Source organism: Chiroxiphia lanceolata, chromosome 2, assembly GCF_009829145.1.
Source record: "Chiroxiphia lanceolata isolate bChiLan1 chromosome 2, bChiLan1.pri, whole genome shotgun sequence".
Lineage (NCBI taxonomy): Eukaryota > Metazoa > Chordata > Aves > Passeriformes > Pipridae > Chiroxiphia > Chiroxiphia lanceolata.
In genome coordinates, this window is record NC_045638.1 from 66,049,767 (window position 1) to 66,064,143 (window position 14,377).

Genomic DNA, 14,377 nt, shown 5'->3' on the forward strand with positions numbered 1-14,377 from the left:
GTAAAGAATACATTTGTCCAAAGTCAACTGATTTTTTTTCTTTTTTTTTTTTCCTTTTTCTTTTTTAAAAAAGGGTGAGTAGTACCCCTGTCATTTAAGCACCAGTGCTGCTTGATGCATTTGATTTTTTTTTTTTTTTTGAGGACAAATCTACACAACAGATATCATGATTTCCCCATCTATATTTTTCATAAAAAGTCATAGTAAAGCTGAGAAATATGATTTTCCAAATGTACAGATAACAGCCAAGAGTTTACCAAATAGACTAGAGAAAGTGAGCTTTTTGAAGTATAGAATACATAAATAAATGAGATGTCAGATCTGTGCTACTTTAAAGATTAAAAGGAAGAAAAAGTAAGTAAACATCATAATAAAATTATCTATTTCCCTAATAAAGGGAATTAAACCAGCGTATGTGAAAAATTCCTGATTTTTCAGGTGCATAAAAACAAGAGGGGCAATAAAGGATTTTTGTCTTCATCAAGTCCTGAATCTTTTTATTTTATTTTATTTTTTACTGGAGTACTTTTGCAGTCATTCCCTTTTCTCTTTTAAAATAATGACAGAATAATATTTCAACTCTATCCCACTTCAAATAAATATTACTAGATCTCAGTCTCACCTCTGTGCCCAGTAAGATCATAGAGCATATCCTCCTGGAAATTATTCTAAGGCACATTGAAAACAAGGAGGCTTTTGGCCCATCATTCAAAGACAGGTTGGATGGGGCTTTGAGACACCTGACCTAGTGAGAGGTATCCCTGCCCATGGTGGGGGATTTGGAACTAGGTGATCTTGAGGGTGCTTTCCAACCCAAACCATTCTATGATTCTATGATTCTATTACAGTATATATAGGACTATGTATTATTATAAGTATGTTTCTTACAGTTATAATAAAGCGGTCCATTGTATCCATCTGTATGGATAAGTAGATGTTAAGGGCTTGAAAAAAATTGGGATTTTTCATTTTTTTTTCTGTTTTGTTTTTCTTTATTGATAAGAAAATTATGTAGAAACAAGTAATAAAATAGCTTGCAATAAAAATATTGGACTTAAAATTATATTACTTACATGATGAAAGACAGACCTCTAGAGTTATTTCCTTAGTAGAAGGGAATATCTTGGCCCCATTGAAGTCAACAGTATCTTTGCTATTCCTTTCAGGTATAGCAGGAATTCTCTTATAATCTTTTAGAACTTTGCCAGGTCCTATGACATGAATATTATGTCACAAAGCAGATCAAATTTTTTTTTTTTTGTTTCATTTTTTGCTTTGCAGAAAGAACTCCCTTTTTTCTTCTTCCAGATCAAAAACATATTTCCTTGGATACGACAGATCCAAGGCCAATATATTGCACCTGCTAAAATGCAATTCAGGAATTAAATAACTTCAATCTTGGAAATCAGCTTACCACCTTTGACAGAGATAAAGTCAATGTTAAACCCATTGTAAGTATTATTTTAATGAATACCCAGCACAAATATATCTGGCCTGCAAAATCATATTGGCTAGAGTGTTGTCTCTTTGAATGCTTACTTCTCAAAAAATATGTGTCCACTTCCAAAATAAATTTTACTCTTTTTTGTTTGGTTGGTTGGGTTTTTTTTTATACAGAGGTTTGTTTTAGGGAAGAAATTACAACAAATCTTACACATATCTTTGTAGGGATGAGGAGAAAAAAGTTTCTTAAACAAGATCTCTGAAAACACAAAACTCACAAAAATTCAAAAGTTACTTCAGTTCAACAACTTAACAGTCTGTCTAGTTAAAAATTGTGCCTCAAATAAAAGAGAATGTTAATTAATTTGAGAAAAGGATAAAAGAAATGTATGTGAGAAGAAGCATCAACTTATATTGAAGTTTTATTTTTGTAAATGTTGAAATATTGCTTGAAATTTGCTATTACATATTGCATTTCCATCCTTTTTTTTTCCCCAGTAATATAAGGATACTGCATTATGTATCATATAAGTTCATCCAAATTTTAAAATGTTGTCTTTAGAATTTGACAGATGTCTTATACTATGATAACAAATTTGGTAGGTTAATTCCACTTTGCCTTTCATCAGTTCAATGTTTTGTTTCAACTGAGTTATGTAAAAATTCAGAAAAAAAAATCTAGTGTGTTCTCATTCCTAATAATATTTGATAAATGCTTTATTAAAGTTATCTAAACCATGAGCTAAGTTTTCATTAATGACTAAACTTACCTTTAGTTCAGAAATATGTCTGAGTAGATAAAACTACTTCTTTCTATTACAGATTTTCTTTTGCAGTTAATAATAAATCTTACATGTCTCTATTTTACCTTGCTAAGAATGCTTAGCACAGTTTATTTAATCTTCTTTAGCTTTATTGTCTCAGATTCAGGTTGTCTAATGGAATAGAGACAATACAAAATTTATCCCATGTATGTGAAGAGTCGAAAAGAAAGGCAGAGAAAAGGGAGGCGGAGAAAACAAAAATCTTTTGCTCTTTCATTCACACTAATCAGTGATGGATGGAGGCAGAATCTCATCTCCAGTCTTTAACATTATTGCAGGTATGTTCCACAAATTTTGTTGCATGTATCCTGGTTTTGATACCTATGCATTGATTAGTTCTTGTAGTTAGTTGATTCTTTGAAGCAGAGACTTTTTAATCTTCTAAATTACATTAATATTTTAGATATAAAATCCTCTTTTTTATTTTTTTAATATATATTTATTTTCTCTTTTCTTTATGACTTAGGAGGCATTGTTTAACTACATGCCTCCCATGAGTTTGTTCTAATGCATAGCATTCACTCCAAAAATAATAATCTAAATTTCCTTTTTCTCTCTACGATAGATCTCAAGTATAAGGAAGTTTCATTTCTCTAGGCACTGAATACTGATTATCACTGCCTATTATAAATAGTAATATCTTTTTTATTAAAGAGACCAAAAATGTCTTTTTCATTTTCTTGTCTATTTTTATATCTAAGTAAAGAGTCGCAGTATGATTTTTAGCATTATTATTTCCAAGAGCCTGCTACATATGATTCTACAATGATTGCTACTATTTAGTGCTTTAACTGCAGTTACTGTAACTCTAGCCACTGGCCTCTCTGGATTACTCAAAACTAAATGACTTAGGACTGTTTCACTTCCCTTGGGCTATTTTAGCAAATAGCTAAAGGGGTTGAGAAAACAGCTCAAGGGTTTGAAAAATGTCTTGTCAGAACTTTGGTATATTCTGACATTAAATCAGTTTGGATTTGAGTTAATGTCATCACTGATTTAAAGATAATAGGTATTTCTAGAAAACTAAACTCACAGGTTTTTAAGTGCCATCACAGGGGTTGTAAATTTTTTTTAAAACCGATGTTGAAGAAAATAGCCCAGATAGAGATAATCTGAATTAGGTCCCCTACAGCAGTGTACATACAAACCAAGTAAAAAATGAAGAGCAGTTCTGTTTTATCATAAAATGTGGCAATACTAGAAGGCATTCACTGGCCCATGGAAGGTAGGCACAGTCACACGGGGCCAAAGTGGGAAGAAATTGAAAGATTTCAACAGCAATTCTGAATATTTGTATGTTAGAGAGAACTGTATTTCTTTAGATTTAATGTGTTTGATTCAATGCTACACATAAGAATGTGTACTCATACTGCTGAATTATAGACATGTAGCTGGACCCACCTACTCACATCATGCATTTTCTGTAGATGACAGAAGCAGATAAACATCCAGAGAACAATTCATATCCCACATTGTCACAGCTTAATGTCTGCCTGAAACACTGATCAAATTATTGAGTCCTTGTAAACATCTGCCTAGCTTGAATTCATTAGATGATTCTGGTATGCACTGGAAAAACAAATCAAACACAAGTGCTCATTATGAGGAGGCCTGCATCAAAGACCTGCCAGTGAGGTATGTAATATATCTGTGCTGCACTAATGACTTAGCTATGTGTAGGGGAAAAACAACAAAACAGAAGACAGATGACCTGTTAACAACTTTACTTCCTTGTAACACAACTGTGGAGGGAGAACAGTGGGTAGCAGGAATCCAGTAGCAACTGCTAAGAGGGTTGTAGATATAGAGAAAATCAAAGAAACTCGCCTGGAGTGATGTGATTAATGAGGTCACCTGCATCTAACCATCTAAGTTAGAAAAGCAGTTAGCAGCGAAGATAGTAGTGCATGATCATGGGGAACATCCACTATGGGTATCCAACACCCTGTAAGGAAGCTAGACCATTGAATGCCAGAAATACTAGTCAGTGGACAAGGAGGCAAGAAGAAACTTAATTAACACAGTAGATACATCAAATACTTAGGGAAAGCATTACCCCAGTTTTGAGAGAAGATTTTCTATCCTTCCTTTGTGACTTGGTTGTTTCATTAAAAACAGCATTTGTAAATGTCCATTATAAATAGGACAGATGAACTATACAGAATGAACAATGACTCACATCTTTCTTTTTCTAGCTGAAGAATCTTGCTTAGAATTAGAATCCCTTAGTTTCCTTTCCTTTGGTACCCTGAGTGTATTGAATTCCTTTTTAATAGAATGTCACCACAACTTCTGTAGTTAAAGTGAGGAAGTAGAAAGAAAAAAGGTGAAAGAATCTGATAGCAATAATGGAATCTAAAATGTAAATACTCTTCTACTGCACAGAACATAAGGTTTTACTGGGACTTTTTTCATCTTTTTTTTTTCCCCTCAAGTGACATCTACCATCAGAAAGTGTTGATACAGAAAATCAGTGTGTTCACACATGGACGTTTAGAATTCAACATAAATGTAATGAAAGCAGTTCTGTAATAGATAATGTTAATTGAAACAATCATAGGATAATAAAATGGTTTGGGTTGGAAGGAACCTTAAAGATCATCTAGCTCCAAACCCCTTGTCATGGGCAGGGACATCTTCCATGAGATCAGGTTCCTCAAAGCCCCATCCAGCTTGGGCAACCTGTTCCAGTGCCTCACCACCCTCACACTACAAAATTTCTTCCTAATTTCTAACCTAAACCTACCCTCATTCAGCTTGAAGCCACACCTCCTTGTTCTATTTCTGTATGTCCTTATCAAAAGTCCCTCTCCAGCTCTCTTGTAGGCCCCATTTAGGTACTGGAAGGCCGATACAAGGTCTCCCTGGAGCCATATTTTCTCCAAACTGAACATCCCCAACTATCTCAGCCTTTTGATTCTATAATGACTGGAGAGAATAAACCAGTTTCATGTCATCTTGTGGTTGGATGGCCAGCATTCTCTTTAATCTGGCTTCTCTCTAGATTGTGAGTACTTTTCTTGAATTAGTCACTTTAAATGCCTTTCATTTAAGGGTCCAACTTTTTCCCTAACAATCTGTCTGAATCTCTGTTGGATTCCAAAATTTGGATATGAGAAAAAGAAAACTGCTAGGTTCAAACAAAAGCTTTGGGCTAACAGAGACTGGGAAAAATCTCCATCTAGAGTCCAGACAAGGATCCATTGATGTCACAGGTTTGGAATATTGTGCCCAAACCGGGAATAACCATGCCCTGATCTCATCAAACCTGTGCAGAAGACCTATTGTACCTTATCTCTCCCTTTGTGTTCCCTGGATCCTTGCATTCTGTAAACCCAAATTCCCCCAAGACAAAATGGGTTTTCCCCTATGATGTATGTGTAAGACCCCAGATTTGTTAACCTGGGTTTTTCCCTTATGTCATCCCCTGAAACCCCCTGTTTGTAATAAATTGTAATAGTTATAACTCCCTGTTGAATATGTAGACCCTAAACCCTTTAAATATGAACTTGTAAGTCCAATAAAGCATTCCAGTTTTTTGCCTCTACTGGGATCGTCTTAGCATTACTGATCTCCGCAAATCTCTTAATAAGCCATTCCCAGATTGCCCAACTTTAACTGTGCTCTAGTTTATTAAAAAAAAAAAAAAAAAAATTCTAATTTGCTGGACAGAACTTAGTTTTAAAATTTGTGCATATTCTGCTTCCTTGCTTTGGTCATTTCTTCTTTAGCCAGTGTCAAAGACTTCTTAATAGGTTGTTTCCACAATTGTCTAACTCAAAATAATTCAACCATAGAAATAAAAGACATTCAAAGTGGCTCTTTCTCTGTGCTTAGCAGTGACAGATGAGTTAAAATTTCAGTTTTCAAAAAAAGATATTCTACTTTTCAATATTTCTTCAAATACTTGACATACACACATGGATGTGCCTTATGAAAGACCCTTTTCTTCCGTTTCTGCCTTCCTCACTTGCTTTCATTTTTCCTCTTCCCCTCCCCTTGCCCACTTTTATTATTATACCTGGTAGGACCAGAACAAAATTGTCAACTGTCTTCAGCCAGTTCTGTTATTTCTTCACCTCCCTAGAGCTGGCTCTTGCATTTTGAAAATTGACATTGACAAAGGGCTATAATCACCTTATTATATGAAAAGAATTTCTGCGGGTAGATAATAATTATCCTCTACTTCCAGTCATAAATATCTGATGCCCTTTACAGATACTTTATTCTTCTATAAAAGGCATTGGAATCATGAGAATATGTTTCAACATTCAAAGTTTGAGGATTAGAAGTATCTTTATATGCATGAGAAGAATTCTGTTCTTACCCCGATCATATCGTTAAATAACATTATTTTAATGTTATTGTGATTCTTTGTGTTTATCATCAGCAACTCACTATTTTTCTCTACAGAATTTGATGAACTCACTTATCAGTGTCCTTCTGACAGACTTTCTGACTGTGAATTCTACTTCAAGTGTTTTATTGATTATCTACATATATACATAATTTTCTCTCTTGGTTATTAAGCATAGTCCTAAGTGTGCTGAGCTTCACAGAACTTGTAATATAAACTTTTCAGATGGAATTCACATTATGAACACAAATTTCTTGATATTGTATGATATATGTATATGTTACATGGAGAGGAAGAAAGCTGTATGTGGAATTCTGATTAAAACTTTTAAATCATTTTCTCTGCCTCTCTTGATAACTAGCTTTGCAATTTAGTGTCTGTCTTGGTTATGTTCCCAGCAGGTTATTAACAATTAATTAGCAATATATCTCAAATTCTTTCTGTGCTACTGTGCTAATTGCATGGCACCAGAATGGGACTCCACTTGGTATATACACTGAAGCCATAACCATTTGTTTCTAGATGAGACATATACACAGTTTACATATATTTTTCATGTTATATTCCAGTCTTTGCTCAGAGTTAAAGCTAGGAGACATAAAGACTATTTATGAGTTTTGGGGGAAACTATTCAACTGTTCCACAACATATAAAATATTGAATAATTTTGCTTATGTCATATCTCTCTCATCATTCCCCTCAAGGTTTTTCTTGCTTTCACTCTCATTCTATATCAGGAATTTTGTTCTTTGCGTTAACAAAGAAACTAGGAAAAATGACCTTCCAAGCAACTGCTGGATGACTAAAAGAAAGAAACAAAACTGTAGATTCTAAGAAATGTCAATTGAAAACACACCAAAAGTAAAGCAATTACATTTTTTTCACACATAAAATAAAAATATAAGTAAAAGCTATACTTATGTGTTCAACATAAGTTGAACATTGGGGGAACATTTAAACAAACTGAACATATACAAGTCTACAAGGCCCAGTGGGATTTACCCAGGACTAGCTGTCTTGGTTTTGGCTGGGTGTTTAGACACCAGATCTGTTAGTATCGGGTCAGAACAACCTTGTGAGGGTATGGAGATAGGGGTGGGCAGAAGGGGGGGGAAGGGCCAGTCCTAGGCTTGCAGCCAACAAGGCTGCATCCATGCAGAGCACATGGCAGGGAAAGCCATGTGGTTGGGCTGTCATTATGGTCTGCCTGGTGGCCCCCCACCCCCTGGAGCCTCTCATTGGCTGTGGCACCCTTCACTTTGGCAAAGAGGACAGTGAATGGCAGTGAACCAAAGGTCCCGCCTAGAAGGAGTGGTTACAGTGGCCAGGGTCTGCTTTTCCCCCTTGGCCTCTGCCTGCCTGACCTGTCAACACGTGACCTCCAGAGTGGTAAATAGGTGTCTCTTCTCTCTTTCTCTCTTTATTCTTTCTTCTCTTAATTTCTCCTTTTTTATTCCTGTGGGCAATTTAACCACCTATTTTCAGTATATCACTTAAAGTTATGGGTATTTCACTTAAGTTTATGGAGTTTGTGTTTGCTGGGTGTAACAAAGGTTCCCTTACTATAGCAGTGCTTGCTAGTCTCAGTAATCTGTTATAATGGTTTTCTTTTGTTTGTATGTTGTCTCTGTAAACCCCTTTTTCCCAAAATGCCTGTTTTACACCAAAGAAAAAGAAATCTCTTTGAGAAAAATGTTTAGTTTTCTCTGAAGGTGAACTCAAGATATCAAATTATCAAAGATTTTGCAAGGGTTCGTGTGGGCAAAATCTCTTGAAGTCTAAAATAAAAATGTAACACCCAGTAAAGTGTGGAGCTTCTGGGCCGGGGAGGATTGAGTTAATTTTCATCCTAAGTAGCTGGTACAGCACTGTGTTTTGGATTTAGGGTGAGAATAATATCAATAAAACACTGATGTTTTAGTTGTTGCAAAGCAGTGCTTACCCTAAGTCAAGGACTTTCTAGCTTTTAATACTGCCCTGCCAGGAAGAAGGATGGGGTGACAAGAAGTTGTGAGGGAACACAGCCAGAACAGCTGACCCAAAGGGTCATTCTGAACATATGATGTCATGATGAACAATAAAACTGCGCAGGGACTGGCTGGTCAATGGTCAACAGATCGTGATCAAATGCAATGTGTATCACTTGTTTTGCATATTCTTTTATTATTATTATTATTTTTCTTCCCTTTCTGTCCTATAAAACCATCCTTATATCAATCCATGAGTTTTGCCTTTTTTATCCAATTCACCCCCCCATCCCACTGCAGGAAGAGTGGTGTTTAGGGCTCAGCTGAGTTTTCTTGCCTGCTGGTTAAACCACAACACTGGCCGATATAACTTTGAGGCAACTTTACACAATATTTTTAAGTTCATGGGGATGAGCACAACTTGCTAAGGTGTTGAAGAAACTGTTACTGATATCTTGAAGAAGGACAGGAAGAAGAATCTGGGGAACTAAATGACAGTCAGCCTCACCTCAGTAACTAGGAAAGGGATGCAGCAAATCACTCTGGAAATCCTTTTTAAACATGGAAAGGACAAGGTGGTTGTGTGGCATGGATTTTTAAAGTGGGAATGGTGTTTAATCAAACCAATAGACTTCTACAATCAAATAAGTGGTGTGGATGAGGGAGTAACCATCAGTGTTGTTTATCCTAACCTCAGCAAAGCCTTTGAAACTTTCTCCTGTGAAATCCTCATAGACAAGCTGATAAAGTAAGTACCAGATAAGTGGACAATAAAGTGGACTGAGAACTAGCTGAACTTCCAGGCTCAGAAAGCTGTCATCAGCAGCGTAAAGAGCAGAAGAAAACCAATCACAAATACTGTAGCCCAAGAGCTTGTACTGGCTCCAATACTTTTAGTATTACACTGTGAAGACATAATGAAATTGTTGCATCAAAACAATTGTTGTAAAATGAAGAAAATATTTGAGGAATTTTGATAATGTTATTACAAGAAAATGCATTCTGCAAATTCTACTTGGTCAGTCCTGAAAATCGTAAGATATAATTAAAATTATTTGAAAAATAAGCTACTTACATATTTACCATTTAACAGATTATACTAAGCAACTTAACTCTTAACTATCAGCTGATGCAGATGGGGGCAAATTCACACCATACTGGGTATTCAACTCCCTACATTTTCTCTGTATGTTAAGTTCTGTACAATGTCTGTAGAAGACAATCATATTTTATTTATGGTTAAAAGCTCAGAGTAAGAGAGCAAATATTATTATTTCTCTGCATTGCACCAATGTTCTCGAGGTTTTTAAAATTACTTTTCTTCAATAATTCAACTACAAGATCTCATCACTTCACTTGTTTGGAGAAGTGTTTTGTTGAGTCTGAAACTGAACAGTGTTACAGCTAGAAGCCAAAGAATAACCTTCTTAGTTTTTGACATCTTTATGAGCACAATTGTTTTCTTTGAAGAGGAAAAGAACCAAAGTTTTCTGTGGCTAGAAAAGGCAGATTTTGTTTTATTTGTTGCTGACTCTCATGGGTATAACAACGAACAGACTCAGGTTTATGACACAGTTTCCTAAGCATACATTCCTCCAAGGATGTAGATATAAGGCTTTTTGAAATCAAATCCCAAGGGAAAACTATTTCAGAGGATATTAAAAACTGCTGGCTATTGTTCACACTTGATTTCCAAAATTAAAACAAAACCAAAACTGAACAAAACCACCCGAATCCAGTAAGTTTAAATGTCAGACATTTTTTTTTCTTTTTCCTCATGATAATATCTAACATTCTTTGTTTCTTAACATGGAAGGTCAATACATCTTGACACTTATCCTCTTCTGATTGACCCACATAAAGAACAGAAGTAACTCTATGAAGATCAATGGTCCTACCATTGTAGAATCTGAAGCTGAAACATATTAGATCCCATAAAAGGTATTCATAAAGTACTAATAAAAATATTCATATCATAAAATATATACATACTATTAGTTAAACACACCATTATAACAGTTTGCTAGAACATACTGTAGAAGGCCAGAAGAATAACTGTTTACTTTCACTGTCAAATTTCAGTATTTACAGTCACAGCAGCGTATGTTCTGCCAGCCCAACAGTGAAAAGAGTTCATTGATTTGTTCAGATCTGACAAGTCTTACTAGAATTTTGTGTTGCTTTTACAAAGAGAGTATCATGAATGCAACTTTCAGTTCTGCCAGATTGCTTGTGAACAGGGAAATGAGGCATACCTGTGTCTGGCTTGTCCTTCCTACAATTTCCAAGATAATGAAATAGATGGATTACTAAGAGAAAGAAAAAAGTGAATCAAATCCTTAAGTTACCAGCTATACTGCAAGGCAGTGTGTAATTTTGGTGCCTGTTGTCATTTATATTGTACTTCACAGATGTTAAGTACTTAGTATTTTATCTCAACTTCACAGGAAACTAAGGGGGAAAAGTTAATGACTTGGTAATAAAGGACAGAACACTAGATATATAGCTTGTGTGCAGAAATTTGCTTTGTGTAATCTAACAAATCATGCTGTTCATATGTTATTTAGAAGCCAGCAGATCTTCTCAGAAAGGCACAGAACTCAATTGGATGTGGCTGTAACAGTAGAGTTATCAGTGTCAGCCTTAGCAGCATTGCCTCCAAATTCTGTGAACTGATCTGGTGGACCTCCAAAAGCCAAGTCAAAATTTGTGAGTTTTTTTTCTTCGACCCTGAAGAACAGATCAAGGCAAGTGAGGAAGAAAGATCATGAAGAAGAAAGTGCAACTAATGTTTGATCTGTATAGAAGATAGATTTTGAACAGTGGCATTAATCTTCACATGAAAGACAAGATTTATCTTGACATTTCTAGGTCTTCAAAATTAATCACATACAAGAAGGGAGGAGGGAAGGTTTGGGAAGGGAAGGGAAGGTTTGGGAAGGGAAGGTTTGGGAAGGGAAGGTTTGGGAAGGGAAGGGAAGGTTTGGGAAGGGAAGGTTTGGGAAGGTTTGGGAGGGTTTGGGAAGGAAAGGTTTGGGAAGGGAAGGTTTGGGAAGGTTTGGGAAGGTTTGGGAAGGTTTGGGAAGGTTTGGGAAGGAAAGGTTTGGGAAGGGAAGGTTTGGGAAGGTTTGGGAAGGTTTGGGAAGGTTTGGGAAGGGAAGGTTTGGGAAGGTTTGGGAAGGGAAGGGAGAGGGAGAGGGAGAGGGAGAGGGAGAGGAGAGAACAATCAAGTATAGATAAGAATGGAAAACTGGTCATAAATGTAGCCCTTATATTTCATAATATAATTAAGTCTAGGCATAGTATTTAAACTACTGAACAAATAAAGTACTTAAGAACTCATAAAAGATACAAGAAAAAATAAAAGAAATAAAGGAGGTTATATTACTATTAATAAGTAGCACAATATTACTCTTATTATATCAGTAATGTGCATGAATGAGTGTTGTTATTAGGTGAATTAATTAATTTGTAATAAAAGAGAATTTTCTGATATGTTGTTTTACAGGAAAAACTAAACAGAACTTGTATCTCATTTTCACCCTGCATATGGCTGCAAGTCTACTGTGATAAAATTTAATTAATTAGATTTCCAGATGAGTTTAGAATTTCTTTAACCTTTTAATTGTTGATGAAGTAGAAAAAGAACATATATACTGAGGTCCAAATCATTTTCCTGGAACTCCAAAGTGCGAGCTGCCATGTAAATATTTCTACCAGCAGCTTAATAGTAACAAATGATGTTATATCTCAAGGTCAGAAAAACATTCTCTGTAAAATTTCGGTACTGATCATATAATATGTTGTTTACTTTCCTCCTGTACAGTAAAATTATTTATTTTCATTAGTACTACCTATACATTAATGAGTTTCCTTCTGAAAAAAAAAGAAAAATCTTACCGTTCATTGCATTTCCTAAAAAGTTTAATCTATTTTTGCTTTAAGGTCAAGCACAACAGCACAACAGTGTTTCCACAGGGGAAAAAAAAGTTAGAAAATAAGCATGAAATGTCAAATGTACTTTTTTAGGAATCAGTCTCTATTCTCAAAACTTATGTATGACTTATATTTTGTGTTTTAATCTGCAATTCCTAGTTCCTAGATGCTGATGTCCTTACTGAATTTGGAGCATACCCTACATGTTACATCTCTGAGATCAATGGAGAAAGATATTTAAGGGAATGAAGACCCTACTCCTTGACTGAAATTATATAATTCTCTTTTGTTTGAACTACTGTGTGTCTGAAATGAGGAATGTAGTCACTCTTCTGCTAATTTTCAATCAGTGGCAAATCAAACCTGGGCAGGGAAAGACAAAGTTACCAAGTGGATATACAATAGAATTATAGAATTATAGACTCATGGCATAGTTTGGGTGGGAAGGGATCTTTAAAGATCATCTATTGCAACCCCCCTGCAATAAGCAGGGACATATTCCACTTGATCAAGCTGCTCAGAGCCCTGTCCCATCAGACAGTAAATGTTTCCAGAGATGGGGCATCCATGACATTTCTGCACAGCCTGTTCCAGTTTCTCACCATCCTTATTGTAAAAAACCTCTTCCTCATATCTAAACAAAATTGACCCACTTTTAGTTTAAAACAATTATACCTTGCCCTATTGCAACAGGCCCTGATAAAGCTTGTCCCCATCTTTCTTATAAAACCTCTTTAGGTTCTCAAAAGCCTCAATGAGGTCTTCCCAGAACCTTCCTTTCTCCAGGCTGAACAAACCCAACTCTCTCAGCCTCTGCACCTAGGAAAAGTGCTACAGCCCTCCAGTCATCTTCATGGCCTTCCTCTGGACCCACTCTAACAGCTTCATGACCTTCCTCTGGACCCACTCTAACAGCTCCATGTCCTTCTAATTTTGGGGTTCCCAGAGCTGGATGCAATACTCCAGGAGGAGTCTTATGAGAGTGAAGCAGAGGGGCAGAATCACATCCCTTGATCTGCTAGCCACTCTTGATGCACCCCAGAATACAGTTAATTTTCTGGGCTGCAAGTTCACATTGCTGGGTCATGTCCAACCCTTCTTAAAACAGTACCTCCAACTCATTCTTGGTAGAACTACTCTCAATCTATTCATCCTGCAACCTGTATTGATACCCAGGGTTTCCCTGACTCAGGTGCAGGACCTTGCAGTTGACTTTGTTGAACCTCATGAGGTTCCCACACACTTGTTCCTCAAGCTTATCTAGGTCCTCTGGATGGGTTCCAGTGTGTCAACTGCACCACACATCTTGGTGTGGTCTGCAAACTTGCTGACAGTGTACTTAATCCCTTTGTTTATATAATTGGTGGAGACATTAAGCAATACCGTTCTCCATATGGACCCCTGAGAGACACTACTTGTTACCAAGCTCCATTAGGACAAAGCTGGAAAACTATTTTGGACAAAATTTTCAAAATCACAAAATGACAGAGGTTGGAAGGGACCTTTGGAGGACACCTGATCTAACCACTGTGCTCAAATGGGGCTGCCTAGAGCTGGCTGTGCAGGACACTGTTCAAATATCTCCAAGGACGGAGAATCCACAACTGAGGCAAGCTGTGCTAAGTGACACTCACAGTGAAAAAGTGATATTCACATGGAACCTTCTTGGTTTCAGGTTGCAGCATTTGCCTCTTGTCCTGTCACTGCTCACCACTGGAAAGAGCCTGACTCTGTCCTCTGTAAATCTTTTCTTCAGTACTGTCAGGTCTTTTCCTGCCGAGCTGCCCTCCAGGTGGATTGTGTTGAATATACTGGTGTTGAATATACTGGTGTTGAAGTTATTCCTCCCC